The sequence below is a fragment of the Tachyglossus aculeatus genome, chromosome 3, assembly GCF_015852505.1.
Source record: "Tachyglossus aculeatus isolate mTacAcu1 chromosome 3, mTacAcu1.pri, whole genome shotgun sequence".
Lineage (NCBI taxonomy): Eukaryota > Metazoa > Chordata > Mammalia > Monotremata > Tachyglossidae > Tachyglossus > Tachyglossus aculeatus.
In genome coordinates, this window is record NC_052068.1 from 106150647 (window position 1) to 106165256 (window position 14610).

Genomic DNA, 14610 nt, shown 5'->3' on the forward strand with positions numbered 1-14610 from the left:
CTGGGTTCTAATCCTGGCTCCACCACATGTCTCCTGTGCAACCTTGGGCAAGTCACTTCACTTCTCTGGACCTCAATTACCTCTTCTGTAAAATGGCGATTAAGACTGTGAGCTCCATGTGGGACCTGTGCTATGTCCAACCTGTTTATCCTGTACCTATCCCAGTGCTTGGTACAATGCCTGGTACTTAGAAAACACTTACCAAATACCATTTTCGTCATACTAGTGCTATTACCACTTCTGCTGCCAAATTAACAGGGTCTTTGCTCCTCAACAGACCTCCAGGATGGGCAATGAGGGAGAAGCCAACTGGTCGATGGGGACCTACTTCATCCTCGTGGGCTTTAAGGTCAGCCCAGAGCTCCAAATCGTCCTCTTCCTAGCGTTCCAGACGGCACCTACTGTCTGGTGCTGGTGGGAACGTCGGCATGATAGCCGTGATCCAAGGGAACATCAGGCTCCATACCCATATGTACTTCTTCCTCCAGAACCCGTCCTTCACTGACCTCTCTTACGCCTCCGCCATCACCCCCAAGGCACTGGCCAGCTTCTGAGAACAAGGTACGTCCACTTCCTTTGCTGGCTGTGCTGCCCAGTTATTCCTGTTCACTACCTTCATTGTGAACGAGGGCTTCGTCCTGATGGTCATGGCCTATGACAGACTGGTCGCTATCTGCTCACCACTCCTCTACTCCTCCCGCATGTCTCGGTCCCGCTGCATCCGGCTAGTGGCTGGTTCGTAAGCCTATGGCTGTATCAGCTCCACTCTCCAGTCCACCAAGACATTCTCTGTGACCTTCCGTGCTTCACGGGTCATCAAACACTTTTACTGCGATGTCCAGCTACTCTGCCGAATCACATGCTCCGACACCTCCGTCCAGGACGCCATGTCCTTTGTTCTGTCCGCAGTCATCATCCTGTCCATCGTTCTGGTTATCCTTGGCTCTTACATCTGCATTGGCTCTGCCATCCTGAAGGTCCACTCCTCTGAGGGTCACAGGAAGGCTGTTTCCACCTGTGGCCTTCATCTGGCCTTCATGAGCTTCCTCTATGGAACCATGGCTTTCGTTTACCTCACCCCACCCTCATCCCTTGAGTGTTGCAAGGTGGCTGTCATGTGCTACACCCTCATCACCCCCATGCTGAACCCCATGATTTATTCTCTAAGGAACAAAGATGTCAAGGAGGACCTGAGAAGGATCCTGAGAAAGAAAATGGCTTCTCTCTGAAATGCCACCCCAATAGTAGTGGTAATAATAATAACAATTATGGTACTTGTTAAGTGCTTACTATATGCCAAGCACTGTTGTAAGCGCTAGGGCAAAGACAAATCAATCAGGTTGGACACAGTCCCTGGGGCTCACACTCTTAATCCCCATTTTACAGATGAGGTAATTGAGGCCCAGAGAAATTAAGTGACTTGCCCAAGGTCACACAACAGACATGTGGCAGATCCGGGATTAGAACCCAGGTCCTTCTGACTCCCAGACCCGTACTGTACTCACTAGACCACACCAGTAGTATTCGCTGAGCTTCCCCTGGGTGCGGTGCACTGTACTGAGCTCTCAGAAAATACAGAATTTAAAATTTATCTGCCCACAAGGAATTAGTACTCTAAACATATAGCCCACTGGAGGAGGAGTAGAATTAGTATTTCTGAACACCCATGGTTCACTGCTATTTATTTCTGCTGACCGCTTAACCATGCCCTCCCCCTAACTTGGAGCTTCCTCCCACTTCACAACTGGCAGTCCGCAGCTAATCACATCTCCTCCAGGAGACCGTCCCTGATTAGTCTCAAATCTCCCCACCCTATTTTCGCCCACTTTCTACCTCATCATTTCTGCATCACCTGAGCACTTGGATACTCACGCCTGATCCCTTTGCACTTATGCCCTTATCTTTAAACTCTATTTCTTCCCAACAACCTGTGATTTACACATGTATCTGTCTTCTCCACTAGATTGTAATTTCTTTCAAGGCAGGGATCTTGTCTCTATTGTCCTCTCCCAAGTGCTTATTACAGTGCTCAATGCAGAGTAAGTGGTCTGTAAATTCTTCTTATTGATATCAAGTGTTTGGGAGGTATAGAATAAAGGAGTGACACAATCCCTGTCCACAAGGAGTTTAGATTCAAATGAAAGATACGGACATACAAATAATCACAATTGGCGTGGTCAAAATTAATCTCCGAATATGTACATTAGTGTCCTCTCCTTTTCTCCTAACTGGCAAGCCTCCTCCATTGGGATACTTTTTTCTGGCAATGTCTGTGTTCTTACTATACGAACTTCTGTAAATCACTATGCCACTGTGAGCTTCAGTTCTCCTCAGGACTCTATCCAGAAAGTACTTATAGCACACGGTCCCCACAGCACCAGGACATGGTTAGGAAGGAGCTAGGGAGGTAACGGGGGATAATTTAGGGAGTTCACACAAAATGATTTCAATTTATTTAGCAATGTTATTAGCAGGATAATTAGTGGCAAGAGGAGTTGGGGCCAGAGTGGGTTGAAGGAGAAAGTTAAAAGCAAGGAATAGTTGGTTCTTGAGCTTCTTGAGCAGTGAAGTGGGGGTGAATTTGAGACGGATGAGGTCCGTCCAAGAACGTTTATAAGTAACCATAATAACAAAAATAGAAGTATTTATTTTACACTTACTGTGGGACAAGCACTGTACTAAGCACTGACGTAGGTACATGGTAACTGGGTCAGACCTAGTCGTGGTTCCACATGGGGTTCACAGTCTAAGTAGGAGGGAGAACAATCATTTAGCCTCTATTTTACAGATGAAGAAGCTGAAGCATAGTGATGTTTTAGAAAACATGATCTGGACAGCGGACTGAAGTGTAGGCAAGGGAGGGGAGAGGCTAGTGACAGAGAGGTCTGCGATGACCGGGAAGTAGTAATGGAGAAGGGATATGACAAACATCTGGACCAGCATGGTGGTATTTGCTGAGCCCCACTGGGCACAACACAGAGAAGTAAACGTTAGAAAAGTACGGTATATCTACAAGACAGGTTTCCTTCCCACAAGGAATTCCACTCTATTGTAAACATACAGAAAAACCAAAACGTTATCAACCGGGTAATGAGAATAAATAAGTTAACCGCACAATCGATGATATGCATATGTGCTGAGGGAGAGAGTAAATCACTCAATATGTAAGCACCCCCCGGGGATGGTGTTGTCTGGGAACAAGTGGGATCCTGAGGAGAAAATGGGCAAAAATATATCACCTAAGCACATGACTTGGATACAGAAACTCAAGAACCTAAAACACCTACAGCCCTAAGACGTGCCATACTTCGTCAGGTTCACCATCTGCCTACGGAAGATCTCTCATTCGTATCTAAAGGAGGTGTGACTTTGATCAAGGATTTGTGTGATATATAGATGGGCAGTCAGTAAGGAGTTACTAGGGAGAAACTGGGGGTTTCAGGTGGTCAGCCCCTCAACATCAATCTACGAAAAATATTAAATGTATGCCTACTGTTTGCACAGTTCTACACTAAGCCCAGGAGAGAGCATAGAACAGTGGAAGAAGACAGGCTCTCTGCTCTAAAACAGCTTGCACTCTAACCATAAGGATGGATACCTTCTAGGACATTCATATACCCATCTCTCCATATTGTCCTGTTGCCACTGACAGACATGGAGTTCTGGGTGGGTGGATCAATGGTCTGACCCACTATCTCCCATCTTTGTTGATCCCTCTATACTGAGATTTGACATCTTGATGTCCAGCAAGATTCTCACATCCTATGGAAAATGTTTATGTTTTCTACCTGCCTGACGTGCTGGTTCCGCAAGGTGCAGATGAAGGAGTTGAGCAACGGAACCTTGGAGGTGTGGAGTAAGGCCACCCTCTTATTGTAGTCTAAGCCTTCCTTGGGGAACGGATTGAAATACATGAAGATGCAGCTGCTGTAGGAGATGGAGACCACGACCATATGGGAGGATCAGGTGGAAAGGGCCTTTTTCCTCTGATGGGCGGAGGGCAGTCTCAGGATGGCACGGACAGTGGCCATGTAGGGCATGGTCAGTACCGCCGGGGTGACCAGAGGTGTCACCACCGCAAAGACAAGGACTATCACCTCTATGTGGTGGGTGTCCGAGCAGGTGAGCTGCAGTAATATTATATAGTCGCAGCAATAATCGTTGATTGCGTTGGGGCCACATAAAAGTAGCTGGCTGATCATGATGTTTGGCACTAAAACAGTAAGCAAGCCGGACACCCAGGAACCGAGAACCAGCAGAATGCAGGCGCTGCCACTCATGACGGTCGTGTAGTGCACGGGCCGACTGATGGCGACATAGCGGATATAGGACATAGCGGCCAAGAAGAAGAACACTGTCTCCCCCAGCAGGATGGCGAAGAACTGTACAAAACAGGCGTCAAAACTAACAGTCTTGCTCCCGGTTCCGATGCTGACCAGCATTTTAAGGACAATGACGGACGTGAAGGAGATCTCCAGGAAGGAGAAATCGCATAGGAAGAAGTACATAGGGGTGTGGAGGCGGGAGTCCAATAGGGTGAGGGTGATGATGGTCAGGTTCCCAGTGACGCTCAGTACATATTTGGCAAACAGAAAAAGGAAAAGCAGAACCCGAAACTCTGGATCGTCCGTCAGGCTGAGGATAATGAACTCTGTAACTACTGTTTGGTTTTTCATCATTGACTCCTGCGGGCACCGAAAGAGTAGGGAGAATGAAGGTGAGAGAAGAGTTGGAAGACTCCATCATTCTCTCAACAAATCAGTCATACTTAAAGTTAGAAATACTTAAAGTTAGAAAACATGATCCCTGCTCTTCTCTGAAGTCTAGCAGGGGATCCAGACTCGGACAAGATTTACAACAAATTAATCAGTCATATTGATTAAGCTCCTAATATGTCTACAGCACAATGTCAAGCACTTGGGAGAGTATGATAGAATTAGTAGATATGATTCCTTCCTTCTAGGAACTTAGAGTTTCTCCTGGGAGACAGACACAAAAATCAATTATTAATGTCCAACCTGCTTATCTTATATCTACCCTAGCACTTATAACAGTGTTTGACATCTAGTAAGGGCTTAACAAATGTTATTAGTAGTAGTAGTAGGAGGAGGAGGAGGAGGAGGAGGAGGAGGGAAGGGTAGAGTGTTAAAATCTGTACATAAGTGTTATAGGGAAACGGGAGGGGTGAGTTTCCAAGTGTATAGTTGGAAAGACTATACTGAAAAACCGCAGCTGGACGGGGCCAGCGGAAAACTTTTTTTATGGAATCATGAAAAAGAGAATAATGTCTTCATCCGTCTATCCTGACTTTTCATTCCTTTAAAGATTCTCTTCTTTGGTCATGTCTTCTGGGTTCCGTCTTGCCTACTAGCTCTGTTGGCGCTCATGAAGCCACTCCCACTTTCCAAATCTTCATTCATGCCAAAACTTTTCTCTGAAAACAACTCTATCTACTTTCTAAGCCAGAAATATTAATCTTCTGTTCTCATTCCTCTTTGGCTTATTCCCTTCTACTGTGGATTCTCATCTCAGTCTCACCTTCTCCCTGGGACTTGTTCTCCTCTCTTCCAACTCCAAACCCTGACTCACGGCCTTCCCCCTGGCTCGGACTCCCTCTCTCTCCACATCAGTCCTACCACAGCTCTCCTCATCCACAAAGCTTTCCTGAACTCCTAACTCCTCCAGGAGCCCTACCTTGATTCGTTTTTCTTCTCTCTAGATCACGTCCTCCCAACTACAACAAAAGACCTTCTGCACCAACTACGCACTTCTCTAAATGTCGACTTACATACCTTATTCTTTCAGCACCAACCTTTTGACAACAAGCACTTTTTTCTTTCTCTTCTTCTATCAGAATTCTCTCTACCTGTTATTTCTTTCGGTGTCTGTTTCTTCCAGATGACTGTAAGCTCATGGAGGACAGAAATCATTCTTGCTCACTCTGATGTACACTTCCAAGTTCTTAGTACAGTGCTGTGCACAGAGTAGACAGTAAGCTCCTGGGTCTGTGTCTGTGTCTACCAATTCTAGTGTATTGTGCTCTCCCAAGCTATAAATTCAGTGCTTCACACATAGTAAGCACTCAATAATTGCAATTATTTGATTGATTGTAGTCTTTTCCCTCACGGTCTTCATTTCCACCAACCCCTGTCCCTAAAACTTTGACTCCTATTCCTTTCCCCAGTCCCTCGAAGCAGTTACAGGAAACGTTGACACTCTGTGGGAGATGGAGGAGTTTTTTCACACCCAAATACTTTACAGTATTCTAAAAAAAAAGAATTTCATTTATATAATCCCACTCATGGTTTTTCATGCACATACCATCTCAAAATCAATCTGACGATAGAATTTATTGAGATAATTCAGAAGGCATTCAACAAACCTGGGATTTCAGCAAACTACCACACCTGAAGGCAGATGCTTCTTTGAGAAACTAAGTTGTTTCAGTCTTTCCCGAAGGAGTGGTAACAGCTACAGGGTGTTCGTATTTAAGGGATAGCTACTCCTTGATCTAATCAGGAGCCCAGGGACTGCTGTTGGGTGGGGTTTAATCACCGTGAGAACAAAATAGAGGCTGGATGGGAAACACCCGGCCCAAGGAGTTATTGCTGCCTCTCCTGAGGCGCTTAATAATAATGATGGCATTTGCTAAGCGCTTACTATGTGTAAAGCACTTGTACTCTCTGACTAAATTGGATGCTGTACCAACTATGTTTAAGGAAGCTCTGCAGTGCTTAGAGCAGAGCTGGCCTTGACTAACGGAAGAAACTCTGCCATAGTAATGACAAGGAACATGTATGGAGGAGGAGAGAGCTCTCAAGAATCCCCAAAATATTAATTACAGCACTTATAAAGCGGTTAGTATGTTCTAAGAGCTGCAGAGGATACATGATTAGGGGCAGAGTCCCTCTCCCAAACGGAGCTCACAATCTATCTAATTCCCATCCTTGCTAGCCCTCCCTACAGTTTCTATTCAGTCTGACTCAACCCTTCGAGAGCACCTCAGGGGTCGGTTAGTGCTGTCTCCATTCCCCAGGAAGGGCTGTTTTCACGGTGGGAATGAATCTGCCCTAGGCAGAGATGAAAAGTCAAAGATCCATCAGCTAGTTTGGGACGGAGAGGGTCTCTGTCTCTCCTCCAACATCCACCCTCTCCCTCGCTTTCCCTGCACGAGAGCTGAACTGCTTTTTTCTCCATCCTCCTGGAGTTTGAAGGGCATTCTACTTTGTAACCATTTACAGCCTCCAGAAAGAGCCTTTAAGGCACACCGACCAGACGGGAGCAGGGAAAATAGCCGAATAGCTTCCCCTCCATCTCCCGAGGAAAGAGTTAGTGGAGCCAAGCTCTGTGGCCAGCCATCCATTCCGAGCCTTGCACGCCCTCTGTTGTCCTCGCAGATACCCGACTTGTAGAGATGAGGGATTTTGATCTGGGGCGAGGTGATTCATAGAATCATAGCTTCCCCGAGCTATCATCTAGTCCAGTCCCCTGCTCCCAGGCAGTGCCACACCTACCACGTCTCCCCTGTTTTAAACTCAGCCATCACAGCCTGGACGGTCTCCCCACAGCCTATTAGAATCTTGCAGCTGCTTCTGCTGCTGCTATTTCTATTGAGGAGTCCCAGTCTTCACTACTCCTACTCCTACTCCTACTCCTACTCCTACTACTCATAATAATAATGATAATAATAATAATAACAATAATAATAATAATAATTGTTTAGTATGGTCTACTGGAAAAAAACTGACCTGGTTGTCAGAGGACCTGGATTCTTATCCTGCCGCTGTCACTTGCCTGCTATATCAACTTGGGTAAGTCACTTAACCTCTCTGTCCCTCAGTTCCTTCCTCTGTAAAATGGGGAATCAACCTCTGGCCTCCCTTCAACTTGCGGGATATGATGATTTTGTATCTATCCCAGCATTTAGAAAGTGCTTCACCCATCATAAGGGCTTGCCATTATTATCTTTATTATTAATAATACTGAGCAGCGTGGCTCAGTGGAAAGAGCACGGGCTTTGGAGTCAGAGGTCAGGGGTTCAAATCCCGGCTCCGCCACTTGTCAGCTGTGTGACTTTGGGCAAGTCACTTAACTTCTCTGTGCCTCAGTTACCTCATCTGTAAAATGGGGATTAAGACTGTGAGCCCCACGTGGGACAACCTGATCACCTTGTAACCTCCCAAGCGTTTAGAACAGTGCTTTGCACATAGTAAAGTCTTAATAAATGCCATCATTATTATTACCCAAGTACAGTGCTAAGTGCCGGGGGTAAATGTAGGATAATCAGACTGGACAGAGTCCCTGACCCAAACGGGGCTGATTGTTTGAGGGTCATTAACTCTTGGAGAACCTCATCCAGCTCTGACCGCCCCCCGCCCCACCCCCTTTAGCCTTCTCATCTCTGGACTAAACAGCCCAGGACCCTAAGGCTTTCTGAGAAGAGACTATTCTATCATTTTCTTAGTCTTCTTTGCTAGAATTTGTAAGCTTGATCTGCCTGGATCATGTTTTCAATTTACCATAATTCACAGCTTTCTTAGTGACACTACCCATACCAACCTTTCTGGATGTTTTCCTTAGGAGAGCTCTTGTCAGGAGGAGAAAAGAAGGAGAAAGAAGAGGAGGAAGTAAAGGGAGTGGAGAAGAAGGGAAGATGAGACGAGAAAGAAGGGGTAGTAGTGCGTTATTTTTTGTTTAGCATTATAATAAAATTTCCAAAGTACTTTCACAACGTTCACATCTTTTGAAGTAATTAATAATAATAATAATGGCATTTATTGAGCGCTTACAATGTGCAAAGCACTGTTCTAAGCCCTGGGGAGGTTATAAGGTGATCACGTTGTCCCGCAGGGGGCTCACAGTCTTCATCCCCATTTTCCATCGTGGTAACTGAGGCCCAGAGAAGTTAAGTGACTTGCCCGACGTCACACAGCTGACAATTGGCTGAGCGAGGATTTGAACCCATGACCTCTGACTCCAAAGCCTGTGCTTTTTCCACGGAGCCACGCTGCTTCTCTATTGCTTCTCTATCAAGTGCTCACTATGCCCAAAAAACTGCAGTGGCTACATGATTAACATACTGGACATAATCCCTCTCTCACACAGAGATCACAATCTACCTAATCTTCATTTGACAGGGGAGGAAACTGATTTGGGGGAAGTGAAATGACTTCCCTAAGTGCACCCAACAAGGCAGTGGCAGAGTAGGACACAAACTTTGGTCTACTGATTTCCTAATGGGCAGTGAAGGAAATCAAACTCTTCTTTAGGACTATAACCCTTCCCTCCTCACTCAGAACGCTTGCCCATCAGATCCTTCTCGTTCTGCATCTTCAGGCAAACGGGGCATCGCTGGAAGGCACTGCTAAAGGTGCAAAGAGTGTGTTAGAAGTCTGAGGTGAAGTAAATGTGTCCTGGCTAGAAGAGCTATGGCCTCTCTGGAAAATGCCTGGAGACAATGGTTGTATTCCAGGTGGCGTGAGAGCAGAGACCTGAAGGAGATGGGAGCCTGGAGAACCTTAGCAGGACTAATGTCTTGCGTGCCTCTCTCTCCCCTACATCACCCGGGGGAGGGGTAGCCCTAGTTCCTTGTGGCCCCTCATCTGACTCCCCGTATTTGAGAGCTCATGTGGCCTAGGAGACCTGGATTCATTTAGCCTGAAGGAAGTGAAATAATTAGATAAACTTTTTTTTTCACCTGTGTCATCTTCAAATGAGATGTATCCATATAGTGGATTGCTCACTATACACTGTGATAATAGCTCCCCATACAATGTGCTGAGTAGCTTTCATCAGAATGAAGTATGGACTGAAGTGGGAAGAGACAGGAGGCAGGGAAGTCTACTAGGAGGTTGATACAGTAATTAAGTTGGGTAAGGTTAAATGCTTGGATTAGCATGGTAGCCATTTGAATGGAGCAGAAAGGATGGCTTTAAGCAATATTGTGAAGGTTGAGATGACAAGATTTGGTAGTATATTGAATATATGTTTTGAATGAGAGAGCTGAGTCGAGGATAACGCCACGGTTACGGGTTGGTGAGACAGGGAAGATGGGGTACTGTCTACAGTGATGGGAAAGTCGAGCGAGGACAAGGTTTGGGTGGAAAGATGAGGAGTTCTGCTTCTGACATGTTGAGATAGAGGTGTTGGCAGGTCAACCAAATAGAGATGTCTTGAATGAAGGCAGGAGGAAATAGGAGAAAGCAGAGAAGAAGAGAGATCAGAGCTGGATGTAGAGTTGGGACTGATAGAGATGGCGGTTTGGTGAATACGTTATCTCAGGGAGTGGGTGTTAGAGAATAGAAGGGGTCTCAGACCTGAACCTTGAGGGACGCACACATTCAGGGGGTGTGTGGCAGAGGAGGAGCCCGCAAAAGAGACTGTGAATAAGGGACCAGAGATATAGGAGGACCAGGAGAGGACGGTGTCAGCGAAGCCAAGGCTGAATCATGTTTCCAGGAGATGGAGGTAGTCGACAGTGTTGAAGACAGCTCAGAGGTTGAGGACGATTAGCATGGAGTAGAGTCCATTGGTTTTAAAAAGCAAGATCATTTGTTACCATCTCTTACAGCAAAATAGTAGCATGGCCTAGTGGAGAGAGCGTGGGTCTGGGAATCAGAAGGACCTGGGTTGTAAACCTTGCTCTGCTAAATTGCTTGCTGTGTAATCTTGGGCAAGTCACTTAACTTCTCTCTGCTTCAGTTTCCTCAACAACGAGGATACTTGTTCTTCCTCCTATTTCGACTTGTGACTCGACCCCGCTCTCTCATTCACCCCACACATCCAATCCGTCACCAAAACCTGCCGGTCTCACCTCCGCAACATCGCCAAGATCCACCCTTTCCTCTCCATCCAAATCTCTACCTTGCTGTTCAATCTATCATCCTATCCCGACTGGATTACTGCATCAGCCTCCTCGCTGAGCTCCCATCCTCTTGTCACTCCCCACTTCAGTCTATACTTCACTCTGCTGCCCGGATTATCTTTGTACAGAAAAACTCTGGGCATATAATTTCCTTCCTCAAAAAATCTCCAGTGGTTGCCTGTCACCCTACGAATCAAGCAAAAACTCCTCACTCTCGACTTCAAGGCTCTCCATCACCTCGCCCCTTCCTACCTCACCTCCGTTCTCTCCTTCTACAGCCCAGACCACACCCTCCACTCCTCTGTCACTAACCTCCTCACTGTACCTCTTTCTTGCCTGTCCCACTGTCGACCCCCGGCCCACTTTCTTCCCCTGGCCTGGAATGCCCTCCCTCCAGATATCCGCCAAACTAGCTCTCTTCCTCCAGCCCTGATGAGAGCTCACCACCTCCAGGAGGCCTTCCCAGACTGAGCCCTCCTTTTCCTATCTTCTTCCCCATCCCCCATGCCCTACCTCCTTCTCCTCCCCACAGCACTTGCATATATGTGTACAGATTTATTACCCTATTTTACTAGTACATATTTACTACTCTTTTGTTAATGATGTGCATATAGCTATAATTCTATTTGTTCTGGCAATTTTGACACCTATCTACATGTTTTGTTTTGTTGTCTGTCTCCCCCTTCTAGACTGTGAGCCGTTGTTGGGTAGGGACCATCTCTATATGTTGCCGACTTGTACTTCCCAAGTGTTTAGTACCGTGGTCTGCACACAACGCTCAATAAATGCGATTGAATGAATGAATGAATCAATGAATGAATCAATGAATGAGTCCCATGAGGGACAGGAATTGTGTCCAACCCCATTAACGTGCACGTTCCCCGGTGTTTATAAGAGTGTGGACAAAAGTAAGCACTTAACAAATACCTTAATCAATCAGTCAAAATAACTTCTTAGTGAACTCTAAAATCATTGCAATCTAATTCCAGAGCTTCCCAACCTAGTTTCTAATAATAATAATGATAAGAACTGTGACATTTTATAAGTGCTTACTATATGTCACACACTGTTTTAAGTACTGGAGTGGGTACAAGCAAATCTGGTTGGACACAATCCTGTTCCACATGGGGCTCACAGTCTTAATCTCCGTTTTACAGCTGAGGTAACTGAGGCACAGGGAAGTTAAGTAACTTGCCCAACCAAGGTCATACTGCAGACAAGTGTCAGAGCTGGGATTAGAACCCAGGTCCCTCTGACTCTCAGGCCTATGCTGTATCTACTAGGCCATGCTGATTCTCAACAAAACATCCCAAAATGATAACGGTGTTATTTGTTAAGTATTCACTTTGTGTCAGTACTGTACTGACTGCTAGGATAGATATCTCATAAGCAAATAAGACACAGTTCCTGCCTCATGGGACTCCGAGTCCAAGAACAGACACTTTCCATACACATATACAGGTAGACACACTCACAGACACACACACACACACACACACACACACACACACACACACACACACACACTTTGACGGATCTTAGCCTAGTAGAAAGAGCATGTGCCTGGGAGGCAGAGAACCTGGGTTCTAAACCCAGCTCTGCCACCTGTTGCTGTGAGACCTCGGACAAGCCACTGAACTTCACTGTGCTTCTGTTTCTTCATCTGAAAAATAGGAGTTCAATACTTAGGCTGTGAACCCTATGTGGGACAGCTACCGTGTCCAATCTGATTAATTTTCATGCACCCTAGTGCTTAAAATAGTACGTGACATATAAGTTCTGAATGAATGCCATAGTTATTATTTTCATGATTATTATATATCCACTCCGTTCTCCTATTACACTTCAGCTCGTACTCTCCTTTCCCTCACAAGCACACCTTCTCATGTGATATGTTCCCAGCTCCCTTGTCTACAATCTCTGTCCCATGAAACTTCCCCCTGCCTGGAACTCCCTCCCACTTCAAAACCACGAGTCCACAGCTCTCCCCATATTCCAAGCCGTTTGAGAGAAGCAGTATTGCCTTGTGGATAGTGCATGGGCCTGAGAGTCAGAAGGAGCTGGATTCTAATCCCAGTTCTGCCAATTGTCTGCTCTTGGACCTTGGGCAAGTCACTTCACTTCTCTGTGCATCATTTACTTCATTTGTAAAATGGGGATTAAGACTGAGAGCCCCACGTGGGACAGACTGTGTCCAACTTAATATGCTTCGATTCACTCCTGTTTGGTACAGTGACTGGTGCATAGTAAGCGCTTAACAAATACTACTATTATCATTATTTAAATTCCAGGATGCCTACCCCAATTAATTTTCTTTTTCCTAAGTCACATCACCCCTACTCTCTTTTTCAGCCTTTTTGCACTCAGCTCTTCTCATTACACTTTAGTACATACCACATTACCTTCTCTACTGTAAGAGCACTTTCTTCGTTTATAAATTACTTTAGTGCCTATCTCCCCTGCTAGACTGTAAGCTAGCAGGATTGTGGTTTTTTTCTAGTATATGCTCCGAAGCATTCCGTAGAGTGTTCCAAACACAATAAACACTCAGTTTATACTTTGATAGACTATAATCCACTTGAGGGTGGTGATCATGTCTTCTACCTCTATTGCATTCTCCCAAGTGCTCACTATAGCTCTCTGTAAACACACAGTAAGTGTTCGGTTCTTTCTATTGATTGACTAATTGCAAAGTGCTGCTACCGTGAGGGGAGATTGGATGTAAAATAGTTCTGAGAGACCCGGCAAGAGATTCTTTACAAACTCTCTAACAGTGAAATATTATTAATAACAACAATAATAATAATAATAACAGTGGTGGTATTTGTTATTTGGTATTTGATTGTTAGGTAGTTAGTATTAAGAAGCAGGATTGCATAGTAGATAGAGCATGGACCTTAGAGTCAGAAGGACCTGGGTTTGAATCCTCGATACACCACTTGCTTGCTGTGTGACCTTGGGCAAGTCACTTTATTTTTCTGAGCCTCAGTTATGTCATTTGTGAAATGGGGGTTGAGACTGTGAGCCCCACCTGAGACAGGGACTGTGTCCAGCTCGATTTCCTTGTATCCACTCCAGCACTTAGTACAGTGCCTGCCACATAGTAAATGCTTAACGAATACCATCATTATCATCATTATTGTTTTTGTTAAGCCATTACTATGTGCCAAGTACTGTACTAAGTACAGGGGTAGGCACAAGGTAATCAAGGTATGGGGCTCACAATCTAAATATGGGGAAGAACCCATATTGAATACCCATTTTGCAGACGAAAGACTAAGGCACAAAGAAGTTAAGTGACTTGTCCAAGGTCAGCCAGCAGATAAAGGATTAAAACCCAGGTTCTCTGACCCTGAAGCTCACACTCTTTGATCTGGACCTTGCTGCTTCTCGAAAGCAATCCCTCTGGAGTGATCAAACCCACTCTGGAACAGTTCATCATTCCACTGTTGTGTCAGAGGTAGGCAAATCGAGTCCTCTCCTGAGACATAAATTTTGAGACGTGACTAATGAGGCACTAGGGGAATAATTATTACTCTTAGAACATAAGTCTCTGTGGGGCTGGGGTGAGGACGAGGTTCCTCGGAGCTTGGAGACTAGAGCTATATTTGAATGAGCCCCACAGCTACCCAGAGAACAAGAGCTTCCACCAATCCTAATTCGTATTTTCTGTTGTAAACTCAGACTGGGTAGCTTCAGGCTCTGGGGTATTCCTTTGTCTGGGTAGGGATCTCCTGAGAGAATAC

At 45.5% G+C, this 14610-nt stretch overlaps 2 pseudogenes; one reads left to right on the plus strand and one right to left on the minus strand.

The window, feature by feature from the left end:
• Positions 1-286: 286 nt before the first annotated feature.
• LOC119925453 lies at positions 287-1229 on the plus strand (annotated as a pseudogene).
• Positions 1230-3755: 2526 nt separating this feature from the next.
• Positions 3756-4679, minus strand: LOC119925361 (annotated as a pseudogene).
• Positions 4680-14610: the final 9931 nt, after the last annotated feature.